At 40.6% G+C, this 21721-nt stretch overlaps 1 protein-coding gene and 1 long non-coding RNA gene across 4 annotated transcripts in view; one reads left to right on the plus strand and one right to left on the minus strand.

Moving 5' to 3' along the window:
* Positions 1–21721, plus strand: part of LOC126925793 (uncharacterized) — a 69151-nt gene that overhangs the window by 16994 nt on the left and 30436 nt on the right. The gene's annotated exons all lie outside the window — the stretch shown is intronic.
* Positions 10574–11511, minus strand: LOC126925823 (uncharacterized). The gene is made up of 2 exons (XR_007714112.1): positions 11250–11511; positions 10574–11196 (listed from the first exon to the last, which is right to left on the minus strand). It is a non-coding gene; the product is annotated as an uncharacterized LOC126925823 (long non-coding RNA).

Genomic DNA, 21721 nt, shown 5'->3' on the forward strand with positions numbered 1-21721 from the left:
ACGCATTGGTCAGACGTGTATTGTCTGATCGTTGCAACTTATACTACTCGTGCAAGTGGTATGAGTCATTTATACTATGAACAAAGACTGCAAGTAGAATCACCTTTAACACGGCTGACATTCTTAGCGTATCAAATAGCTAGGCTTCGTTAAGAATCTACTGAGATATTGGTCAGACGTGTGTTGTTTGGTCGTTGCAACTTATACTACTCGTGCAAGTGGTATGAGTCATTTATACTATGAACAAAGACTGCAAGTAGAATCACCTTTAACACGGCTGACATTCTTAGCGTATCAAATAGCTAGGCTTCGTTAAGAATCTACTGAGATATTGGTCAGACGTGTGTTGTTTGGTCGTTGCAACTTATACTACTCGTGCAAGTGGTATGAGTCATTTATACTATAAACAAAGACTGCAAGTAGAATCACCTTTAACACGGCTGACATTCTTAGCGTATCAAATAGCTAGGTTTTGTTAAGAATCTACTTAGATACTAATGAGACGCGTGTTGTCTGGTCGTGGGCGATTATACTATTCGTATTACTCACACAAGCGATATGATTTATCTATGATGAGATTAAGTTTAACACGAATATTCTTTTTAGTGTATGAGATAAGCTTTGTTAAGAATCTACTTAGATATTGGTCAGGCGCGTGTTGTCTGGTCGTTGCAACTTATACTACTCGTGCAAGTGGTATGAGTCACTTATACTATGAGCGAAGACTAAAAGTAGTATCACGTTTAACATGACTGACATTCTTAGCGTATCAAATAGCTAGGCTTCGTTAAGAATCTACTGAGATATTGGTCAGACGTGTATTGTTCAATCGTTGCAACTTATACTACTCGTGCAAGTGGTATGAGTCACTTATACTATGAGCGAAGACTAAAAGTAGTATCACGTTTAACATGACTGACATTCTTAGCGTATCAAATAGCTAGGCTTCGTTAAGAATCTACTGAGATATTGGTCAGACGTGTATTGTTCAATCGTTGCAACTTATACTACTCGTGCAAGTGGTATGAGTCACTTAACTATGAGCGAAAACTAAAAGTAGTATCACGTTTAACATGGCTGACATTCTTAGCGTATCAAATAGCTAGGTTTTGTTAAGAATCTACTTAGATACTAATGAGACGCGTGTTGTCTGGTCGTGGGCGATTATACTACTCGTATTACTCACACAAGCGATATGATTTATCTATGATGAGATCAAGTTTAACACGAATATTCTTTTTAGTGTATGAGATAAGCTTTGTTAAGAATCTACTTAGATATTGGTCAGACGTGTATTGTCTGATCGTTGCAACTTATACTACTCGTGCAAGTGGTATGAGTCACTTATACTATGAGCGAAGACTAAAAGTAGTATCACGTTTAACATGACTGACATTCTTAGCGTATCAAATAGCTAGGTTTTGTTAAGGATCTACTTAGATACTAGTCAGACGCGTGTTGTCTGGTCGTGGACGATTATACTACTCGTATTACTCACGCAAGCGATATGATTTATCTATAATGAGATCAAGTTTAACACGAATATTCTTCGTAACGTATCAGATAGCTAGGCGTCGTTAGGGGTCTAGTTAAATATTGGTCGGACGTGTGTCGTTTGAACGTACACTACTTATACTACTGATACAAGTAGTATGAGTCAGTTGTAATGTAAGCAAAGACTAGAGCTGAAATCAAGCTTAACGTATAGAATATTTTTAATGGAAAAAATACAATGAGATATAAATTGAAGTACGCTATCTTTTTCTATAGTGAAATTCTAAATGACTCACTGACTTAGAGAATAACGCGCAGCCCAAACTCCTCGACCTAGGAGGTCGAACTTTTGAGAAAAGCTTCTGCTCACCGACGTAAGCAACCACTAAGAAGGGACTTTTCGAAATTCCACTTCCAGATGATAAAAGTGGGGGTAAAAATTTCATTCTTTTTAACAAACGACTCGACCAATAACCATGAAATGTTAGAAATACTCTCCTCGGATTTACTATACTCGTTTAATTTCACAGAAATTTCGATTTTCAATTTTCCAATGTCAGAGTGCGCTAAATGATACCAAAGGAAGCTGTATGTCCAGAAAATCGGAGAATGCAACTCGAGCACAGGCCCATTACCAAAAGTATCCAACAAAGTTCTACGGTCCCCATAGATGCAAAACACCCTCGGTCCATTCGTCACGGGCCAAATATTCCTCTCGCGCTATTTTTCTTTCTCCGTAAAATGTTCATCCACTTACGTTTGACGAATCCGCGGAACCAGCGGAGAAGTTGGTCCCGTTAATTGGCCCCAACGGGAACAGTCGATCTATCAGTGTTCGTTGTAAGTTCGGTCCGTGGAAAGCGAAAGAAGTGTCAGTGGTCCAGGAGTGGGGAGAGGCGTTGCCGGTCTCTCGACTGTTGAAAGAGGGGGAAAAAAGCTACGTGGTGGCAGGTTAATTAGAAAACACTGGTCCAAGGCCGTGGAAAATCTGCTGCGGAACAAAGAGACAGGCGTTTGGAGTATTGCGGGAAAGTGGAACGGTAATTTCCGTTTTGCCGCGAGTTGCCCGGTTATTTCGAGACCGAATTACTCGGCTCTTTGACCCTCGCCTTGCCTCACCAACCAATCAAGAGAAACTGCTAGGGATTAGAGAATTGTGTGTACGCGTCTTTTCATCGATAGGGCCCAGCCAGAGTTTTAATTAATCACGTTCTCATACGCGCACGGTTATTGCAACTTCTCTCCACGTTGGACAAGTTGGAACCATTGTTTAGCCCTTTGTTCGGTCGATTCGACGAGCGATCGATGGAAGCGAAGGAGCGTTAACGAGGCCGATCTCGCGGATAATATTTCCCTGGCTTCCTTTTCTCATTAACCGGGGCAGTTTCGTTGGTACGTAAAGCCAAACGTCTAAACCAACTACTTCAACGACCACGTAAAACCCGAGAATTTGTTTAACTGCGGTTCTCGGTTCGATTTTGTGAATGGAGGCTGTAAATGATCATGAGGGTTTTACTTTTTTATTTTTCACTATTTCTGAGAAACTGATCCTTCGTGCTCTAAATTTAACTGAACTAGCTGGTCCATTGTATTTATTTTCTGGCTCTAGCGCTATGCTACCGGTTCGTTTTGAGACTAATTCTATTATTTAGTTTCGGGAAGCTTCACATTTTGTCGAGTAAAGGCATTTGGGGATTTAACAGCTAGTCCTCTTTGGTTTTAGCGGTTGAAGTGAGCTTGAAATGTCGTATCTTGTACTTAGATTTCATTTGAATTTTAGTTATATGACATTTTATTATCAACTCTAATTTTTCCCTGGAATTTATTTTAAATAATAATTACTAATTGTTTATATACTTCGTTACTAATTGATTACTAATTCATCTATATACTTCAAATGTACCTTTTTCCTAAAAATTAAATAAGCAGAAAAAAGGTATATTTATGTAGTATCGCGGAGAAAAAAGCCTAAGATATCGGTCGAACCATAAGCAGTGTCGCGAGAGACGAGGCGTCGTTGGGTCCATCAATGTGTCGACGGTCCTTTCAAGCGAATAGTTTCGTAGAAAAGGCCTACGTGACCCTGGCCACGGGTGTTTGCGGAACACATGCGTGATGGAAAAAGACAAAAGGATGCTAGAGATAGAGTTAGTTAGAAGTCGGACAGTGTTAGTTGAGAAGTAAGAGAGAGAGTGAGTGCAGAAGCCGGAGAGTGTGAGTGGAGGAGCCGGAGAATGGTAGTTGAGAGCCGAGTATGATAATAAGGCGTACGACGATATTGTAATCAATTCGTTGTATTGAATATCACTTGTTAAACCAAAACATCATTACTTGTCCTTATTCTAAGACCCATTAAGTTACTATATTTATGTAGAAAATTTTCCTATAATTTCCACGCTTTGACTAGTTTGCATGAAAAATAATATCGTAATACTCGAAAGCCATGGTAGTAATTTTTTTGATTAATTTTTATCTCCTTTTCCCTCCAAACACGTGAACATCTATGACCTAATTATTGCCAAATTATTAACAAATTATTGACGTGATATTGCCTGGCGGACAATAGACATTGTGCCAGGGGTATTTCCTTTGTTCGAATCTTGTCGTGGCTTCTTAAGCGTCCACGGTTTCGATGGAAATGAGGTTTTACAGTTCTCTCATAGATATGGAGCTCTTAATGTATTAAGGAGTATGTTAAGTTGGTATGTGTGCCAAGATAGAGTGGTTCAGGGGAGGTAATATTCTGCAATTAAGCCTGTGGACAAGCTAGGGATTTCAGAGGAGCTTGCCAGCAAATTTGCTGTCATTTGTTATCACGAAATGATTTTACCTAGTACGGTATCTGGCTTAAGATGTACCAGCAAATATATTGCCAGGTGATGAGATGGTATCATCAGCCAAATTACTCTGCCATTCTATGTACTCTGCTTACGATTAGTAGCCTAAAGACTTCGATTTTGCAAAAAATATTTTACTCGCAGAAACATTCACCTGTGACATTTTTTTGCCTTAAAATTAATATTTGTCCATTTTACTCGTCGAAAGTTACATCTGTCAAAACAAACAAAAAATTCGAAAAAAAATTTTTTTTAAATCAGATACTCGATGTGCCTCGAAAACGAGGTATAGCCCAGAGAGGTTTCGGTGCCTCGTTCATATTTATAAAAATACAAATTTGCATGAGCGTTTGCAGTTTCTAGTAACAAGCGAGATAGAGTGTAGGTAGGTGGCAGCACGTTCGTTCGACGTCGGTGTCTCTGGCGAACTCATCCAAAATCTGGCCGCAGACTTAATCACAGAATATTACCGACCCTAAATCACCGTGAACCTAGTACGGATACCTAGACTCAGGCATCCTCGTGGAAACTCGATTTCCACCACGTAATTCCATTTTCTCTAGCCTACCATCGACATTCTATGCTCCGTTGGAAACAGTCTTGATTAATTTTTTTTTCCTCCGGCAGAACAGATACAATCAAAGTTTCAAGTATACCCCTCTTCTCTGTCTCTCTCTATTTCTCTTTTATTAATGTTGTTCTTTTTTTTTGTTTTGTTTTTCGTGCCGCGAGAAAAAGTGGTAAGTGGGTCGAGGCTCTTTTTAACAGCAGCGCCCGTGCACGTGTTTGCAGTTGTATGTGTGCGTTTGTGAACGTGTGTGCTCATCGAGAAAAGGTTGGAGACGTCTCCGCACGAGACTCGACCAGAGATCGGACCAGGGATATCAACCCCTCGTTAGGATTGCTTCCATGTTTAGAAAATAAACTGAGAGGGAAAGGAGAAGCAGCACCCGTGGTTCTCCTACAGACGGAAAACACACGCGTGCCACGTCCTACCTTGGTGTTTAAATATTTTCCTCCACGTTGCAAACAAGCCCCCTTGGAATTCTCCCTTCGGTTTTGAAGCCGTTGGTTTGTTGGTTGCCTCGTGCCAGTGGTCTGAGAGTTCAGACTGTCCTGCTTCTTCGACTCTTGAGTGATTAATCGAACCACCGTGTCGGAGGCTGTTCTAAATTGGTAGGTACGCCAGCGATCAGCCTGGGAACCGATGTAATGACTGATTTAGCAAGTGTATTAAATGGTTTGAAGATGTATGAGGCTGTTGGAAAGTTATTGCTTTCTTTAACATTTTTCATCGCCAGATTTTAAAATGGCTTGGATTGTGGTTTGGCTTATATGTATGAACGTTCTACGTGGAAATTTATGTAAAGGACAGCTTGGGCATTTTAGGACAGTTTGAAGATGTATGAAGATGATGGACAGTTATTGCTTTCTTTAACACCTTTTATTGTTATATCTAAAAATGGTCTGAATTATGTTTGGGATAAATGTGTGAATGCTCTACGTGAAGATTTATGTGATGATTTTAGGACAGTTTGAAGATGTATGAAGATGTTGGACAGTTATTGCTTTCTTTAACATTTTTTATTGTTACATCTAAAAATGGTCTGGATTATGTTTGGGATAAATGTGTGAACGTTCTGTTTGGAAATTTATGTAAAGGGTGATTTTAGGATAATTTGAAGATGTATGAAGATGTTGGAAAGTGATTTCCTTCTTCCTATTTTTAATCGTTAGGTTTGAAAATGGTTTGGATTATGTTTGGGTTACATGCATGAACGTTCTACGTGGAAATTTGTGTAGACAACGAAGTGAGAAGTGTGTGAAGTAATTTAAAAGTGTATGAACTAGTTGGAATTCTAATTTTCTACTTAAAGAAGACTTTTAAATTATGTTTGTCTTAAATGTCAACAAATAACTAACGCACTAAGCAAAAGTCAATGTATGGACTGACTTGAAATCTGTGTTGAACAATTTTCACACGCGTATAAGCTACTTGGAAAGCGAGAAAAGCCACCCTCCTTTATCTCGCTGGTCTGCAGCTTTAAAAAATGTTCCACCACGCTGAACGATGTTCACAGAGAGAAGGCAGGAAATCTTGTGCTTTTCGAGGTTCTCCCGCGAATGTGAAAATTTAACAAGGATTTGGTGCATCATAACTGCACTTTTCAAGAAGCAGACAGAATTTTTTACCAGCTTCTTCTGCCCTCTTTGCTTCTGTGCTCAAAAATCACTGTTCTCAACAACTCCGCTACATCGGCGTGTAATTCAAACGCAGTTAAACTTCCACCAACGATCCCATCAACTTCAATATGTAACATCGTAAATCAAATATAACAGCTCCATACTATTCATGCTCGTCCTCATACTATGCTTCCTATTCGAATACCATGCGTGACATATATCGGTTCCTTCATTGTACTTGCCAAGTAGTCGATCATCACAGGCAAGTCTCGGACCTCGGGACGAATATTCACAAGTTCCTAGCGTTGAAAATCTAGCAACCATCACTGAGACCAACTTCTTACAATCAGATCGAATCATAAGAGTCAGAACTCTTCAAAATTATGTCAGAATTACAGTCAAAAAAAAAAAAGAAAAAAGTGATTTTAAGCGAATGGAAAGTTTCCAACAAGCTGCTCACCAAGTTCCGGACCTACTCAACCGACGTTCGACTCTACTTGCAGGGACCTTTTTTATTTTCCTAAAGTGTTCACACAGCGTCCTGGAATCTGTCACGTTTGGACTCCAACGTACTTGAAAACCTCGTTGCTTTTTTCCAATTGCTTATAGAGGATTCGTGAATCTAGTTGATCAAGGTTTGAGCCTGCCTACAGCATACTTGAGCCCGTCACTAACTTCCACCAAGCACTCTATACAGCTCTGGTCATTTTTTCCCGGAACCAGCGATAAGAAACCAGCACTTTATTCACACTCCTCTATACTCACATTGTTCCGAGGAGCTTTACAGAAGCCAAAGGGTATCGACGATCAAACCTGTAGGGTATAACGAAGCTCGCTTTTAGTCAGTCAGACTAAATTGCTTTAGATGCAGTCAGTAAGACATCAGCAAATCAAATACAAAATTTCGTACATCTTTTTTGTCCATTGTTTCTGGAAGACGAATAGCCAAATTCGTCTTCCTGCCACCTGGTGAAATGTTGGCCTGGCAACTAAGTGATTGCGGATTTTGTCATTACCACCTATTGACAAACGCCGCAATCACTTAGTTGCCAAGCCAATACATCACCATTGTGGTATCGCGCGAGATTTCTCGCCTGTGAATAGCCAGACAGGTCGGACAGGCTGGCGCAGCGGCTATTTTCCGCGACAATGACTCGCGAAACGACAAACGCTGTCGATAAAACGGGTCCCGGTACACGCTAATGGCGGGATTAGCAGCACGATTTATTAGCATAATTCGAACGGTATTATAACGCTGGAAAATGGCCCACGTGTATTAATGGAATTCATAATCGCAAAAGTAATATTCATTGGGAGGATCTCACGACCCTGTTGGCCTGCAGTCTGTACAGGTTTTTAGGTTAACTGACTCTGGTAATCTTGACGATTCCATTCACGCGAAACTGTTGTTACGTTGTAGTTTCAGAAAGTCAGTTTTCCATATTTTTCCTGTCTCACCGTAGATCTTTGCGCATTTTTAGAATCTTCATGAACAGAGCTGAAAAAATGGTACCGTGGAGATATTGGGTTGGCAACTAAGTGGTTGCGGATTTTGTCATTAGATGGCAATGGCAAAATCCGCAATCACTTAGTTGCCAAGCCAATAGGAAGCAAAGTTCACGTTTTCGATATTCTAGGTGTCTCTGCGTTGTTATATTTCGTATATTATACTTACCCATAGATGTATAAAAATCCATAGTCTGCTTACCGGAAATCGATAATGTCGCGTGTTATTAATAATTTCGTTTAGATTAGGTCCGTTGCACAGGCGCCAGGTGTAGGCCATTCGAATAAAGAGATATCTCTTTCGGTCATGAAATTGTCAAATCACGGGGAAAATCGATGTTTGATTATGCAACTGGTGTCGTTGAGATGGCCCATATGGTAATTTCACGAGGTGTTGTTAAATATTCGTCGTGCATAGGAATTAATAATGGCGTCTGGATTGTTCAGGTTAGATGTGTTTCGCAAGATTCCCTTTAAGTTAGCTTTGCAAGTTGGCAAGTTGGCCCAAGTCACTCTATAAGCAATGTCCAATATTGGTTAAGGGTTGATAGTTCAGTCACTAACGTCAGCCTCTAACCAAACTTGTGTACTTCTTGACTCTTCTCACCTAGAAAACCATGATGTGTGATTTTCCAATCTACCATCGTCACTCTGGCTAACGTTAGCCATTTCCAGTTAACAGAGGCAGAATTTTCCTCGATTGACAGAAGCAGAATTAGAAAAAAAAAAAAGAAAAAAGAAAAATTCATTTTCTACAAATTCTCACCGTGTGACTAAATTTACCTACTTTAATTTATTCCTTATGAATTACCAGTTAGAATTTCAACGACTAAAGAATTATTACGAAGTAGGGGAAAAGTTGAAGAGTGCTTGTAGAAAAGAGCGCAGGTGCGAAGAAACAAGCTTTTCAGCGGCAAAAGAAAACTTATGCGTTAATGTAGTCAAAATTCGTGAAAGAGAGAAAGGTAAAAAAGCCTGCTGTATGTGCCAGCTCGTATTTGTAAAGAAAACTCGGTGTTCCATTCGTTTCTATAGATGGCATAGATAGATGCAAAGAAACGACTGACTAATTGTTCATCGGTACTTGTATGTTTCTCTGTAGAGTGGACGTTGTGATATCGTATCTTCTGCAATAGAACGCCAAAGCTATCCAATTGCTACGCTTACAGTGTCGTTTACGAGCGCTCCTCGATTTTGTTTTAATCGTAAGAGCAGACGTAGGTAAGAGTGGTTCGTCGGTAATTAAGAACAAAGGAGAAAGGAAAACAGGTCTGCTTCTTACCGATAGTCGGAATTAAAGATCGAGCCAGATCTTAAAACGTGGGAAGAGGTAGCTGTGTTTGAATAGCGGATACATTCCTTGATACAGATATTCATAAGAGAGAGACCTCTCTACATGACAGTTTGACTTCTTTATTTTTGCACTCTCACGAACATAACCTAAAAATGGGGTACGACTCTTAAGAATTCATGTCAGGACTGCGTCTCATACATATAAACTTATCGAAGTCTGTCTCCAAAGCGTGATGCCAAACAGAACGCGTTTGCTCGGGTTTCCCCTCATAAACAACCGATGTCGAACTTCTTTCACTGCCTAAATTTAGTCGCCGAGTCACTATGATCGGTAGCAACCCCAAATGCCATAAAACTAGAAGGAATTATTTCTGATTCCGAGAATCCTTGCTTTGATGTGTTGGTCGAGTGTTAGAATAATAAAGATCATCGTTCTTCCCTTTCTTCGTCGGCACTGAAAACGAGTTCCAGGTATCTTTTTTTAGAAATTTTTTATCCTCAATTTACCTTTATTACAAAAAGGTGTATTCTCTTTAAACAAAGGACTTGGATGTAAAGGGGGGAATAAGCGAATGGTGTTTAGACTTGGAAATCATTCTTTTGTCCTGTTTAAGTGGCTGCAAAAGGATTCTAGTTATTTTTCGAAAATTTTTTTATCCGCATTTCGAAGAGAAACTTTTTTCTATTTTTTCTTTTTCTTTTTTTTTTTTTTTTTTGCAAAAATATATTCTCTTAAAACAAAGGATTTGAAAACAAAAAGAAGACAGAAGTACGGCGTTTATATTGTAGTTGGAAATTATTTTTTCTTCTTTTTAAAACACCGAGGTGGCTAGGAGAAAAATTCTAGTTAAAAATACTTTATTTACATTTTAAATAAAAACACTAGATAGCAAGAAACTTCCCTAGGAAAATATTTTTTTGAAATAAGCATAAAGCATAAAAGAAACAAAAGAACGTTGTTTAGATTTAAAAATTTGATCAAGTTGGGAAATGGCCGCTTCCTGACCAGAGTGTTCCGCAAGCCAGTAAATATTTACGCTAGAACGAGATCCAGGGATGTAAAATAAACGTCCGTTTTAACGTTAATGAGAAGAAGTATATAGCCGCGATGCATCATCATTGCCGGTCGCGATAACGTCGCGCGTCGTTTACGTATTATTGTAAAACATATTACCTGTGATATCTAGCTTGCTTTTTTCTCTGTCAGGTAACAGCGACGTACGTGGGGAGCCGGTATTAAATAAATCAAGAGTCTCTCATCGCGAGCACGGCTGGCAAACAGCCGGAAAATTTGTCTGTTTTTAATTTAATATTTTACATCGCGCGGAGAATAATGCTAATATACAACGTCGCCTGTGTGCGCATGCGCGCACAAAATGTGTATCCTCCTACGGGAATAGCAAACACATACATGTTCTACCACGCAAAAAATATCCGGGCACTTGTTTATTTTTAATTACGAAATTAAAAATGATTTTATTCTTTATCTTCACTTACAGCTGTTTATCGGCTGATCCTCAATTTGTACAACCTAACCTTAATTCGGGTAATTGCGAATCAAGGTATGGTAAATCGATTAGATAGAAACAATTGGATTTTCAAAAACATCGAGCAAAAATCTTCATCATCTTCGTCGCTATAAGTCGCAAAAGAATTTATATCTTTGTTGAAAGCCACGAGACCGCTGCCATAACCTAAAGTCCATACTTGACTAGAGTTATTGGTCATATTCAAACACTGTGTTTATAATAAGTTGACCAAAATGTCCGGATACTTAGCAGCAACAGACTACAGGTTAAAACGTTCTCCCCCCGCCCCCCTCCAATTTGTTTTTCGTATTCTCTTCTGAACATAGTCTCTCTCGTAGTCGTTATTTTCCCTACTGTCGAGGACTTCAATTATTTTCCGGGTTTGGAAGGAGCACGAGGCGCTTACCTATTATCTCACATGAACAATAACTCCGTCATCGACGAAGTGACACCATTTTGCGGCCATTGTCGAATGAATTATGTACGCCGCTCGAAACAATTGGGACTACGTGGGATCAGTTGTCGACGCAAATTGCATTCGTGGTAGAGAAGCGAAATTTGTCTACGTTCCCGCGCAATCGTCTCGATATCATCTGACATAGTCACGTTTTCGATATAGAGCGCGGTACTGAGGCATGTCGTGCAGAATTAAAAAGCAGCCGAGTAGGATGATGTTGTAGGACTTACATAACCTAAATTCAAAGAAGTCTATTTTTGTATTAGACCTTGTAGGGATGTGATCGAACACCGTGACTGCAATATCGTGCAAAATTCTTCGTTGGAGGTTATAAATGAACACGTTACCCTATTGAAGGGTCTACCATAACCTAAATGCAAGTAAAAAGCGTTCGTGGTTCAAGATACAGAAAGTCGATGAAATATATTGAGTTTCCAAAAACATCGAACAAAAATCTTCGTTAGAGGACATAAAAGAATTTGGAGCCTCGTTAAAAGACACAAAATTAGCCTCATAAGCTAACTTTAAATAAATCCATTTACGGATACAACTACAAGAGTCTGTTATATATTGTATCCAATATTGTACGTTCCATAACCTAAATATGAATAGCACCATTCGTGAATCATCCTATAGGGAGTCGATAGAACATGGCGTTTTCAAGAAATATCGTCGTTGAAGAAGTTCGTCAGTGGGAAGCGAGGAGGAAAAAGCCCGCAGCCTCGTTGAAAGCCACTAAAACCAGACGCGCGCTCGCCTAACCTACAAACCGCCTAGCATTGTTTTTCCGGAGATGCGATTACCGCTCATTAGAGGGACTACCGTGTACACGGAACGAGAGCGATTATTGTCATTGGGGGAACGCGTGTGTCGCCGGTGAACGTTCCTTTGTCCCCGGGAACGATTTATCCCGGAGCGGTGAGCACGAGCGCGGCCCAACGTTCGCTTTTTAAATACGTTCCGCCTTTTTGTCTGGTTTTCTACATATATCGAAATACCTGACCGAGCGAGAGATTCGCTCTCCGTCTCGAACGTTTCCCCCATTTTTTCACGACCATTGAAACCTATAGAAATATCTTCTTTCTTTGTCACGATTGCAACATGCCCCTCCCCCTCTCCTCGACGTTCTCCGTTTCTTCCCTCCCTACCCCGACCGGATCCGCTCCTACACCCCTCCACTGCCATTGCGCCTTCGCCAGTTCCACGAATCAGCCGGTTCTTTCTGACGTACCGCGAATGCACCGAACGTTTTTCATCGCTCGCGAGCCGGAATCGTTGAACGGAACGCAAAATGACGCGCTATGCACGTCGATGCCGCGAAGCTTTCGGCAATCACGCGTTAACGTATTGCAATTTTATTTTGATGCGAGTAATCGTTCATGTTGGCTGATCAGGTGAACAGTGGCCCATATAGTATATTTCGCGATGGTATAGCCAAGTTCACACGTAGTAGACGGATTTTCGAATTTGATTTTTTTGCAAACGGAGATATCTGTATTAGGCAACGTGGAGGAACGCTACATAATTCAGAAATATAGAAATTTTGTTTACCACAGAAGTACGCGCTCTGTCTACAAAATAACCGAACTTTTTAAAAGTAAAGCAGAGACATTGTTTCGAGGAAAATGTCTTACGGTCGAACCTCGATAGCTTGTATCTTTGTAAATCGAAAACCTCTACAAGACTACAATTTTGTTCGTTCCTTTCCGTTCCGCTGCGAAAACCTCTGAAAGTCGAAGTAAAACTTACCTTAACTCGAATTATTCGCCACGTGTTCAGATGCATTATTTTACCTCGTAATTGGAATTTATAATAGCCAGACCTCTATAAGTCGAAGTTTACTTCTATAAGTCGAACTTCTATCGCTGCAGTTTCTGCAGGTGAAGTGTACCTATAGCTACATTATGTGTAAACCAATCTTTCGATATCGTCTCTTCTCTTCCAACTTTTAGGATTGTCTCGAGTAACGTGAGACGAATCAAGCCGTATCACTTCCTCTTCGCCCTTCGGCCACGACGACCACATGCATATCCATGAAAGCTAATCGTTATTCTTCGGTCGAACGCATAATTGCCATCGTCAGTCGCGTCTTTAACTTTTGCATTTATGTACGTTGAATGAAATGAGTTGTAAGAGGAAGCTCGAAATGCTAACACCATTTGAAAAGGTGAACGTAATTGTCTTCGTGGAAAGCTTCTGTACGTCGAATTTTTATTCAACGAGTCGAAACTTCTGTAACTCGAAGATTTTAGCTCTTCCTTTGAGGCTCGACATATAGATGTTCGACCGTAATATATTTTAGATCTTCTGTTCCACATAGAATCACCCACTTACCGACTGGGACAACCTATATAGTAGGAAGTAATTTTATTGGCATGAATGAGGCGTAGGAGCAATGGGATAAAAATAAGCAAGAAGTGGGTAGGTCGAGTCGGTGTGAACGGGCCATAACGTTGAAAACAAGACGAAACAAGCTCGATAGAGACTGCGACGCGGAAGAAATGAAGGGATAAAGAGTCGATCTGCGCGTTCACCTTTTGTCGCGTAATATTTTCCGATAAGTAGCGGAAGCATTGAAAGTAAATGTTCGGGAAATATAGAAGAGAAACGCGATGATAAGCGCGAAGCCAGCCATGCACAGGGTGTCCTAAATTTGTCGAACGAAATAAATCAATGCATTCCACTTTACCGGTGCATTAATCAAACAGACAAAGATTTAAGTGCAGGTTAAATTTTGCTTTAGGATATCAGCACTACTTAACGAGCTCTTTTAATTTGTTTCTTATACCTTTTTATATCTGTTATGTATAGTTCGACCATAACTCTTTCGTAACACGAAGATTGCTTTTTTCGCGGTATTTTTTTACCTAACAGTTTTACCAGTTATTTGGAAAATTATTCTTAATTTGCAATCCAAATACAATCTACGATTCAAACTTAACCTATCCATGTTCAAATGTAATTCGTACCAAATCTGACCTAACCTAATTGAAATCTAAACTTGCATAGAGTAAATAAACTCAACGGTATAATTAACCGTACCGCGTGCTTAGACACAAACTGTAGCCAATATAAATTCCAATAAACGAATCTCATTCAGTGGAATGATAATATGCTTGTAAAACCAATCTTTGTCACATTAAAACCAGCTAAATTTCGTCCGATACATCCTAACCTCGTTAGATGAAACTTCGCTTATGAACGAGGAAAAATGGAGGAACGATGTTGCAAAAAAAGCTCGCACAAATGTAAAGAAGAAAAATGGATTCTCCTCGTGTCTTGATATTCGCGCTTTTAGGAGGACACGCGGTACGTAACGTGCGCGAAACGTAATAGCGTAATATCTTTCTGGAAGATATACGACAGACCTGATACACCGCGGCAATATAACCCAGTAGAACCATACCGGATCGTGTGAGAGAATGATTTTTGCTGGGGATTTTCGCGGCTGGATTCTCAGGGTCACGTGACTGACCTAATCGACACTGCACACGCTCGCTGTCCGGACTATTGAAGAAAAAAAAATGGAAGCCCTCGCGCGAGCTACAAGTCATACAAGGGCGTGGCTGTTTAAGGCTTGGAAAGGGAAATTCATCGGTGGGAAGAGTTATTGGTCGCTCGTGTGCCTTCGGTCTCGAATTTTGGTCCTGGTCACGCCAGTGTCCTACCGCGTGGCGACAAATAGCTGGCTGCCACGCGAGAACACTATCAGGCCGATAAAAGTGGCCACCTATCATTAAGACGTACAACCAGATACATCTGGTGGAAACGATATTTCTGAACGTCTACTAGCGGCGAACATTCGGATCTACCTGTTACATCGGCCCTAGTTATCGTTTTTAAAGTTTTGGAATGCTCGTTTCGTTGGGCTAAGTTTGATCAGGTTTAAGGTTAGGTTTACATTTTAGTAGCGTGTTTCATATTTGTTTATAGAGAATAATAAAAAATTCGATTCGTGCAAATTTCAGGTTTAAGGTTAGTTTTGCATTTTAGTAGCGTGTTTCGTATTTGTTTATAGAGAATAATAAAAAATTCGATTCGTGCAAATTTTCATGTAAAAATTCTAAGATTTCGACAAAATTGAACGAAACAGAGTATCGAGTTTATACGCGGCGTATGGACCAGCTCAAAGTTAGAAGGTACACTGTGAAATGTCAATATCGGTTCGTATCGCGTAAAACTAGAATATCCCTAGACGGACATTATGTTCTTAGTTCGGGGATTATGAGAAGGTACCAGCCAATTGACAATACCGGTCGCCCATCGATGTGCAAGACGGAGTTTGATGAAGTTTTCAGATGAAATTAAGCTATCGTCCTTTGGTGTGTACGAAAGCCGCGCTTAACCTTATCCCAGCAGCCATCTTTACTGCCTCATTTTCTGCATTAAGTCTCGCAATAGCGTGAATAAAAATAACCAAACTCTCGACTGGCCTGAAATAATAACACCAGGATCATTCCCACTACACAATAAATTCCCTAGCAGTGTTATCTGGCTATTCACCAACACCTCATCGAATCCTCGTTGAGTAGAGGTTAGATAATTACGTGCCATAATTTTCCATTGATAATCATTAGAGAGAGACAGCGTTAATATGGGGAGATTAAGTGCACGGTACCTTGGAACATGGAAATCGATATAGGTTGAACAAACGGGATTATGTGATTAACACTAGTGTTACAAAATTCGTTAAAATAACGAGTCCCTATTTTCTTTTAAATGTAATAATCGTAATTGTCGTTATAATTGTTGAAAGGTGTGAAGGCTTTTGGTAAAATTAATATAGGCTTTTACTATAGTGTATATATTAAATATAGATATTAGTACACTGGTAATAAATTTTTATCGATATTTGTTTCTACATAGAAACATATATAAAATAAAATGTTTTCACACCAGGTGGATAAAATCAAATTTGAACGTTTCTCTGATATATTGTTCAGCCTGTTCGAAATTACTTTTTATAGGAACAAAAAAAAAAAAAAAAAAAAAAAAAACAGTTGGAGGTAATTTAACACAGTAGTATGATACCTCAAATCGTTTGTTTGTTAGCAAAGCTGAAGGATGTGATTACGCGAGATTGAGTTCTCTTGAGGAAAAATCAGAAGAGAAGGATCTAGAATAACAATGAGAATTCATCACTGTGTTTTCCTACAACAGTACGAGATGTCTCTCTCTCTCTCTCTCTCTCTGTCTCTCTCTGTCTCCCTTCGTTTTCGCATGAATCCCTACAATAACATCGCGAAGCAAGTAATAACACCACCAGTTTCAGCAGAAATACGAGGTAGACGAAGGCAAATATAGTTCAGTGTGTTTCATCTCGACCGAGGAGCAATTTTGTTTAGCTGGCACTGATGAAATTTGGCTTTTCGATCGCTGTCGTTAATTGATTCGTTAAACGTCAACTGATATGTTCGGATCATGTTACGTCACTTCGTTTCCGAGTATTGGATTTCATTTTGTCTGCATAGCCTATACATTTACATGATAAACATCACTAATGATGGATACAAACACGATCCTTCTATCGAGTTATCTGGTTCCAATCGGACGAAAACAGTTGCGTCGGTCTATGGCCAAAAGATAACACTTGAAATTCCATGAAATCTGCTCAGAACATGTAAGGTGCCCCTAGACATTTCCCTAGATTCACATCCGATCGACGAGAATTTCGAAGAACCGAACTTGCACGTTGCAACGATTCTCGAAGTCCCCTGCAAACTCGCCTAGAACTTCTAAGATTCATTCAAACTCACCTAGGATTCGTATCCAGGATTTACTTAATTGACTAACAACTGGAAGAGCCGAGCCTGCACGGAGCAGAGACCAGGAGGATATCTCTGAAGCTCTGTAGAGAGCTGCACCGTGCAGACTGTAAAATGATTTACTCGGATGCATTTAAATCCTGATCAGAAATTTGCCTAATTAGCGAAGAGGCGGAAGACCTAGAGAACCGCAGATGAAAGAGAAGCTTTCAGAATCTGCTGGAATCACATTCGAATTTAGCTAGGGCTGCCTAGATTTCGATGCATGGTTAATTAGGGAAAAGATCAAAGATGTAAACCGTCATAGGCTGAGGAGGATCCCTCGGAATTCCACTAGGAATTCACCTGGAACCTTGGAAGCGCGTAATTCAGCAGCTCGCTTCCTTCAGATTTCGTGAGATTCGTACGCGGCGTTGTCAAAGACACGTCCGGAGACAGGAAGTGCTCGACATGGTATTTTCCAATCGTCCTGGGAAAAGAAACGTGCCAACTATGCCGCGGGTCAGAAGGGAAGACCAAAAGGTGGGAAACGCGGTTTTCCTTCGTGCGAAGGGCCGTGTGTTGCACGTGAGACACGGCTTATCGACGCCCACAGGGATCCGTGTTTCCGGCGGCGTTCTTGGCGCACCTCTGCAACAACAACAACAACCGGACACAGAGTGCGTGACGACGACAAAATCAGAGATAAAAATTCTCGCGGCGCGCAAGGGACAAGTATTATTCGCCTGTCGTAGTGGGATCGCCGCGTCTCGTCCTGAAGACACTAGGCGAATTCTTGAACGAGAACGCGAACGTGCGTGCGCATTCGATCACGATACATCTCTTGCAGCCAGCTGCTTCTCTCATGCAAATTCCCACCTAATTGCAGATCGCTGGCCGTCGATAACGCGTTTACGGGCAGCCAGTAAATTTCTATAATAACAGGCCGCCACGGGAATTTCTAATGAAGAAATTTGCGTGGCCCTTCCTTCAACAACCCTTTATCCTACCATCTCAGCATCCGCCGTTTTGTTCTCCGTGGCAACAGAATTCGCACGTTCGAAATTTTCGTAATCGTAGCTGCTGAGAAAACCACTTGGACGCTTTTAGAGACGTTTCACGATAAGCGAAAGGTATTTAATTTTCAATTTCCAGAGAATATTTCGCTACAGATCGTTTAGCAGAAGAATGAATCCTTATCCGGATGCACAACCATGTCTGGCTCCTCTGATCGAAACGATACATCTACATTGCCGACGTAGCTATGGTTAACCTATATTTTTTGAGGTTAACAGAGAGCTGTTCTGTACATCGAAGCTTCGTTAGTATTTCACGTTAGACCATTTTAACCGAGCGTTTGGCCAACTTGCACGCTAGAATTTTCATGAAATTGAATTCAACGAACTTGAACCTAACCTAACTTTGCACCCTCGTAACCTACAATTCAGTCATGTTAATCATTTAGTTGGAAGGTAAACTGACCTACATCGGCAGCTAGCTTTCAAGAGAAATAACATCCGCGATCGACGTTTAGGCACGCGCCTGTTATTTCTCAGAATATTTCTCGAACAAATTCGTTATCTCGAGCATTATGATTATATAAATACTAAAAAAGCTCGAGATTTTGATTCATGAATTGATTCGACATCGATCCCGGTTCGTAAAACTTCGTATATGCAACATGTACGATCCTAACCTCAACCAGATGGTCGATAGATATCCATGTTTAACATTTTCATTTACGACCGCTCCAGATCCTTTTCACCGAGAGTAAAGTACGTGCAGGATAGTCTCGTGATCTATTTAGATTTTGGACGACCGTTATTCTCTTTGGCGTGTGGAAGCTCGACATCTTAAGGGTTTGTCGTCGCATAAATAAATCTTGCTCGTCTCTTTGTCTGGCCCGCGGCTCTGGGCTAGAAGGGAAACGGCGAGAGGCGGGATCGAAACAGAGAGAAGAGGCTGATCCTCGTCGTCGACGACACGGTCTCGTTGTCTGCTGTACGCACATTTACACGGGAGCCAATATTTGCACGGCGGAGTTGGCATCAGTTTCCTTTGGTCAGACCTCTCGATGCCGCGTCGTATTTATCGTGCAAACGAACGACGATCCCGCCGGAACTTCGGTATCAGAGCGACGCTATCAGACGGTAAACGGCGAACTACTTGATCCGGATAAATAAAGCGAAGATAGCCGAGAAAGATACACTCTCGCGGCACGTCGATTGATCAGACGGAAATTTCTCACTTGATCACCACTTCTCCGTAGCCCCGGAGCTGTGTGCTCAAACACGGAACTTTGATTCTCTTGAAAAAAGTTACTATTTATTCCCTAGATGCGTCGGACCCTATCGACGAAGTCGAGACGTACGAATTGTGATCAACAATGGAGACAAAAGTTGCTATTTATTCTACAGATATTCTAGATGCCATAAAATCGTCTTTCTTTTTTTTCTGAAAGATAAAATATTAACTTGCTCTTCTTCCTTTTAAGAAAAGGGCAGTTACTAAAGCCTGAAATTTTATAGCTTGGACGCTAATTAAGATAAACGACAGGAAGGAAAAACTACCATCTAATCGTTGGACGGTATGAAAAGAGGTTATGTTATATTAGCCTTTTCTTTAAGCGATGAAGTGCCTGGAATTTTCGAGTTTGGACGTTAATTATGGAAAACATTAAGATACGTTCAGAAGCTTTGAAGATAATCTAGCCTGTCCTATGCTATTCGCTGAAAAGCCCTGTGTGCGATGCTCAGGCCGGCTTAACGCCGCGCCCCAGTGATTAATCACTCTATGATCGCGATATTCTTCGGTCTAATGCGCCAGTGGACGCCGCGTGGCAACACTGTTTACACAGGCTTTTTATCTCGTGAATCGAGGAATCCCCGGCAATTTTCTACTGCAATTTTATTGGTCGGTAATGCAGTACCTATTAACTTTCGACAAAGATCTTACCGATCTGGCAAATCATTGGCTTGGAACTCGATGAAAGATGCGTTCATAGAGTGTGAAAGACAGAGATCTAGTGTTTTTTGCGATCATCGTTTGCACGCAGGCAGGCCTGCCTTTGACAGGTCCTAGCACCACCGTCGAATAAAGGGCTCCTTCTTTTTATACCAACTATCTGCCACGCTCTAAAAATGTGAAAGTCAAATTTAAGATAACTTTAAACGTTTCGAGTATCACTCTGATGCTTGTTGCGATCTTTTTTCATAGTAGTCCCCAGATATATCAAAAATATTTAGAATATTTTACGTTCCAAATACAATCCTTCGCGAACAACGAGCTTGATGATAACGTGGAAATAATATGGAATAATAAATCTTCGATTAGTTTCAAAATTTCTGTAGCAAGTTTTTGAAAATCTTTCAAAAAATTGTACGGTAGTTTGAAATTCTCTCCAACGAGATAAGCGGCGTCCGGCGAATCATTATTGAATTAAATGGTCTGGAAAATTTTTGAGATACTCTGGTTCCTTAAATTAACGAAGTTGCAAAAGTTTCTGCGAAAGTTCTAGCGCGCTGCAGCGGCGGACTCGAAGCATTTCAGATTATTTAAGACGAGGCCATCCAGGCCGGGTTATCTGTCGCGAATAAATCCGTTCGTTTGCTTATTTACACCGGATTACTCCCGTTTCCTGCAACTACAGGCCATCCAACTACGACCTAACCTCCAGCACAACTTTTCAGAAATTCCTAGCCTGTTCTCATTCGCGTTGAATAAATATGAAACAACGTCTCTTTTATTTGTCGAAAAATAACAAATTCAACAGATACAGAGAAAAAATAAAAATATGCATAGTCGAGATTTATTCAACGCGTACAACTGTTGGCAATGCTGTTCGTTCACGGAGCGATTGCATCCAACAAAAGCCACTGTATGATCGAATAGCCCCGTCAAAGGGTTAAAACGATTGGAAAATCTTTTTAAACCTAACCTCTGAGATTATATTTTGAAACGCCCTAACCTATACTTATTCACTTTCAACGAACATTCATATCGTTTTTATTTATCTCGAAGGGAAAAGAAACGGAAGATAAAGGAAAACTTATCTCGCAGTTGAGATACGTTGACCGTAGGCAACGGTTGGTAAGCCTATTCTCACTAGACCCGCAATTGCACGGAACAAAAGGCAGCACGTGATCAGATAGGCTCGTAAAAGGGTTAAATCGGTGCAAGAGGGAAGAAAATGGAAACTTTTGGCTTTCGATTACGAGCTCGTCCCCGCGTGATTAATTAACGGGTACTCGGCCCCGTTTATTTGTCGTCGCTCCGTCACGCCTAGTTCTTTTCTTTGCCGGGATTCGATCGATCGAAAAAATTCCAACAAAAACACGGGTCCGTGCCACGGTCATAAAACGCGGGTGTAAAACAAAACGTCGAACGATTGGCCCTGTAAAAACGTCCCTACCCCCGTTTCAGTCGCGTGCTCGCAACCCTCATAAATCCCCAACCCACGAAAATTTTCCCCTATAAAACATGGAAGAAATGGATCCCGCGACAGATATAGAAACATGCAGACGAAAATTCTTTTGTACGCGTTACAGTGAATGTATCCATTCGATAAATATATCTATACACTTCGCATATTTGCTTCGTAAGTAAATGTATTCGTAACTGGTGTTATATTTAGATTTTTATTAGCGAAATTGTATAAACAAATTAAGTATTCAGAGA

The sequence above is a fragment of the Bombus affinis genome, chromosome 16 (genome assembly GCF_024516045.1).
Source record: "Bombus affinis isolate iyBomAffi1 chromosome 16, iyBomAffi1.2, whole genome shotgun sequence".
In the NCBI taxonomy this organism is placed as follows: domain Eukaryota; kingdom Metazoa; phylum Arthropoda; class Insecta; order Hymenoptera; family Apidae; genus Bombus; species Bombus affinis.